General features: G+C 38.4%; 1 long non-coding RNA gene across 1 annotated transcript; it reads right to left on the bottom strand.

Moving 5' to 3' along the window:
- Nucleotides 1-428: 428 nt before the first annotated feature.
- LOC130684410 (uncharacterized) lies at nucleotides 429-4,783 on the bottom strand. Its single transcript, XR_008998674.1, has 2 exons — nucleotides 4,405-4,783; nucleotides 429-2,440 (listed from the first exon to the last, which is right to left on the bottom strand). It is a non-coding gene; the product is annotated as an uncharacterized LOC130684410 (long non-coding RNA).
- Between the last annotated feature and the right edge of the window lie 409 nt (nucleotides 4,784-5,192).

Here is a 5,192-nt window from a genome sequence, read left to right as displayed (position 1 = left end):
GGATATGCAGAAAGGGGCCCATTTCAGAGGAGATTCATTATAGGAATTAGCTCAGGCAGTGCTGAGGCTGTGAAGTCCCACAGTCTGCTGTCTGCTACTGCGGAACCAGCAGGCTGGGGCTAAAATTTATTCTAAGTCTGAAGTCTGGAGAACCAGGAGCTCCTATCTCCAAGGGCGGTAGAAGGTGGAACTCTCTAGGGTCAAGATAAGAGAACTTGCCCTGCCTGCCTTTTTGCTGTATTGCATCCTGGACGCACTGAATGATGTCCACCCTCACTGCTGAGGGAGGAGCTTTACTCCGGCTACTGATTCAAATGCTGACTCTTCTGGAAACACTCACACATGCACACCCAGAAATAATGTTTTACCAGCTGTGTAGTCCATTCACACTGACACATAAAATTAATCATCACAATTGTAAGGGAAAATTGGTTGGAAACTTCTCTATTTGAAAGACTTGTTGATTACTGTAGAGAAGACAGCAGAAACCAGCATAACCAAGTGGTACATGTGTGTCTTGGTAAGTTAACACAGAGCCAGGATCCATTTCCTGTTCTTCAGTTTACAAGCTAGAATTTGATTACTTAAGTTACTTTGGTTTAATGGGAGGTGATCAAGCACTGGGAGACCCATTCACATTATTCAAACCATCTCACTCAAAGGATACAGAGGCTAGAAGGTCAATTTATTAATTTTCCAAGGGAAATTTACAAAGAGGGAATAACTCTACCAATTATATATCAAAACATCTTTTCCTTAACCAATGATTCTCTATGGCCCTAAATTAATCTACTCAATTTCTCTATCATCATCAATTTATGTAAGGTTGAACAGCACATTTTTCTTCTTTTTAAAGGGTTGAAAACCTTTGAAATGAATCAAACATTTTTGTTCATAGGATTCACCAAATGCAAATTACTTTTTCTAGCTTGACTGACTCCATTGCCCGGGGCATATGCTTGCTGAGTAAGATGTCTGACACAGGAGTCTATGTTTAATTTAAATGAGTTCTAACTTGGGCCTTCTCTTTGCAGTTTAATTCAAATAAATTGAATACATGTTTGCTGCAACTCCACTTTGCACAGTAAATGAATATAATCTATGTGTTATTCTTAAATGTGACAGAGTGGAAAGAACAATGAGCTTTCAGTCAGAAGCACCGCATTTTAGGCTGCTCCTGCCACTCAGAGCCTGTCAGACATGGAGCGATTTACTCACCCCGAAGTCTGTTTCTTCAGCTTTGCACTGGAGGTTTTTATGATATACCTTACAGATTTGTTTTGAGGACTAAGTCATATGAGACAATTGTACACAAATGCCTTTTAAAATATAATTTCCATGTCAATAAAATATACAATAATAAAAGACTTAGGAGGAGGAGCTTGATCCAAACACCTAGCTAAGGGACTCCTGGACATCTCCCAGAGTCAACTTCTTCCGAATGCCTCAGACCTTCCTGAGACAGAGACAGAGAAGGGAGGTCTGCTAACCAGACAACGGCCAGCTAGCTGTGCTCCTCACTGGGAAGTCACCTCATCAAACCCTGAGACAGGGAGTTAGAGGCTCCCTCCCAATTATAAGATAGGGGGAATGGAAAAATTAGAGAATTATTTCAATTTCCTTGATGATCAATTGTGAGCACTATATTCATTTGCTAGGGCAGCCATAACAAGATACCACAGACTGAGCAGCTTAAACAACAGAAGTGTATTTTCTCAGAGTTCTGGATGCGGGACTTCCACGGTCAAAGTTCAGTTTCTCTGATAGCATGTTCAGCTCTCTTGAGGCCTCTTTCTGTGGCTTGCAGATGGCCGTCTTCTCACTGTGTCCTCACGGGACCTCTTCTTGGTGCATCTATGTCCCTGGTATCTCTTCCTCTTGTAAGGACACTGATCATACTGGATTAGACCAATATGGTTTCATGACATCATTTAAATGTAATTGTCTCTCTAAAGGCCCTGCCTCCCAGTCAGTCACACTGGTAATTAGAACTTCAATATATGAATTTCGTGAGGACACAATTCAGTTCACAATGAGGACTTGTACAAATGCAGTAGCGATGGGAATAAGGAGAAGTAAAATATCAAAGACATTTTTGTGATAGAATTAACAGCATTATTTGATCAACTGAATGTAGGAAGTGGAAAGAATGAGAAAGGAGTTAAAAAGATTTCCTTGGGCATGTTACGTATGTTAGAGATACAAGGATAAACACACACAAAAGAGAGAGACTTAGCTTCAGGAAAACCACCAAACAGTGATGGCAAATGATGGAAAGGAGTTGATGAGTAAAACAAATTTACTTCTTAGAAAGAATTAGTGAATGTATTGAAGTGGGAGTCCAACTTACATTCATATGTAAGTTAATGGCCAGTCAGGAGTTCATGTCTTCTCAAGGAGGTGAAGAATATACACAAGAGCGAGTGGAGAGATATAAAGTCTGAAGAGAAGCCATAGAAAAATAAATAAGCCTTGTCACTTGTTTACTTTCAAATATTCTGCCCTAAGCAAAATAATTTATATTTCGGATAGATGTCACCCGGGACAAAAATCAATGCTCAGTAAGGCATCACATCGCAAAACTTTCCAATAATGAAGCCTACTATTCAAAAGTTAGTAGCTTTTCAAATTAGAGGAGCTAAAGCAACTACAGAAGCTTTTCGAAACTGTCTATAGGAAGAGCCGTAAGGTTAAAAGGCTATAAACTATTAGACACCTTATAACAGAAGTGAGAGGAAGAGACAGCCCGGCTGATCCCAAGGAGAGACAAGACAACCGGAGAACTCCCAGCAGGAGCGCAAACCTGGGGTGGGGAGCGGGGGGACAGGGGGGCCAACCAGGTATCTGCGAAAAGCTCAGATCATTACTTCGTCCCCCTCTAGGTCCGAAGCCCAAGTTTTCACAACCAAGGAAATTTTATATTTGATTTGCCTTCTTTTCAACTTGCTACTATGTTTTGCTTACAACATGTTACCAAATGTTGTCTTTTCAATCAATCTAGAGAGCTTTACTTCCTAAAGACTTGCTCAGTATTTTCCTCAAAGACACATTTCCAGACAGCCTGTTTCTCATTAGCTGGAATAAATAGGAGTGTGTTTACAGCACAGGCCCAAATGTAAACAATTCCCCTTTCCTTGGGAAGCTTGTCAGGGAATCAACAGAGGCATTAACCTAATGGGGGGTATCTGAGTGCTCATCTGTGACATCAAGCAGAATATTGGCTCATTAATACAGTCTTTAAAAAGCAAACTGTGCAACTTTTTGGGTCACGAAGGTAGAATCTTGTTTTGAACACCATTTTAAATCCTCAAATGTCTTAGCGAGCAAAATCGATCATCAAAAGCAAGGGAATACCTACTCCCACCTCTTAAAGCACGCTGTAGCATCCAAGCTATCTTCCTTTCACGGAGGCAATTTCACTGGCACGGACCCAGTCTACCAAGACTGTGAGTCCAGCAAGAGTGAGACACTGAGGCAAACACGTAGATGACTTACATGTAAGTAACCGGGAATGTGGCATTTGACAAAAAGCCAGTAGAATATTACTTAGATTAGCATATACAGATCTTGCTCTTCCTGGGTTTATGTGTAACTGTTTACAGTGATGGTCCTGTAACAGTAGTAGTATAGAATACTGGAAATAAGTATGCAAATGCAGTTCCTTTGAGTAAAAAAAATAAATAAAAGGAATTTCTTAAAGAATATATTTTTTTTACTGTGTTAGTATTAAGCAAAAGTCTAGCTCCAGATGTCTTCAGTGATATTCTAGGACCTCTCTGGTATTAAAAGATGATACTGAACTAGTTCCAAAAGAGAATCTTTAATCCAAAAATATTATTTATTTCCAAACAGTTCATTAGCTGCCTAAGATTACATGCTATCCCTACATTTTTCATATGACATTTGAGTTCGTTATTCTTATTACTACATGCAAATTAAATTTTAAATCAAAAGGCTAATTTCTGTTTTCATAAAATGATTTTTTGAAGGAATTTGCCTCTACATCTTTTTTTTTTGTAATAAAAACGAAGTCCAAGTTCAAAATTTTATAAATGTAACCTATTTCTTGATGTCTCAATAAATTTCTCTGTAGGATCCAAAACATACATGCTTTTTGAGAGGACTGCAGTTGGAGTAAAAGAATTTGCTATGGCTTTTTGGTGTAATGAAGAAGTTCATATATATGATAACTGGAATTTAGGTTGCTTTATAAACATTGCTGTTTCTAGCTATTAAGAAAAATATATCATGAATCTACACTATTATATAATTCCACATCAAATAGTGACAAATTGTGTCTCAAGAAAGAATAGAAAATTATAGAATATTTTGGCATTTGACAGGGTATAAAGATAATAGAGAAACAGGTGAAAGAAAAGAAAGATGAACAGAGTAATTCCTTACATCAGAACGAAGTTAAAACAGCTCCCTGAAAATGTAATGTGATCATCTGGAAGTCATCCGGGCTGCATTGCTCAGAATGCTGCGGTGAATACTGGGGGATGGTATCTGTTGGCCAGAGATCAAGTGACCACTGATGTGGAATGCAGCTTTTGAGAATAGCCACTAGAGGATGACAAGGTCCCACCGACATTGCAGAGGAAGGCGTTTTGGAGAAGGCACAGACACACGTATTTTGTGAATGCCTGTCAGGTTGAGTGCTTTGATCAGAAGATGGAAAAAAAAATCTTTCACTAAAATAAAGAAACTTTGAGGAAATTATGGTACATAAATAGCTAGTCTGGCAACTATCACAAAGAGCAGGTTAAATGGATCCAAATTTAGTAGTTAATGGCCAGTCAGGAGTTCCCTGCACTTAACCAACAAAAAGGTCGTTATTTCAGTTATTTATTCAGAATTACTCAAATTTGCTTCATCTTCATAACATACTTTAAACTGATTCAAAGAAATCATGAAACTCTCACTTCCTTGAATTTTAGCAGAATGTTTGGAAAAGCAGTTTGTTTCTCATAAGTTATCAGTAGGAAAGGTGAAATGTTGGAGAGAAGGGTAGGCCTTGGACCAAACAAAATAGAAGATGGAACGCTGAGAGCAAAGGTCTTCCTTCAAGTAGAAGAGTTTAGAAATTGAGATAAAATTCACATAACTTAAATTGATCATTTTAACCATTTTTTAAGGTGTAACATGTCAGTGGTTTATCGTACAAAATGTTGTGCAACAATCACCACTAA

Source organism: Manis pentadactyla, chromosome 7 (assembly GCF_030020395.1).
Source record: "Manis pentadactyla isolate mManPen7 chromosome 7, mManPen7.hap1, whole genome shotgun sequence".
Taxonomy (NCBI): Eukaryota; Metazoa; Chordata; class Mammalia; order Pholidota; family Manidae; genus Manis; species Manis pentadactyla.
Note: the sequence above shows the minus strand (reverse complement) of the source record. Positions and strands in the feature narration are given on the sequence as shown.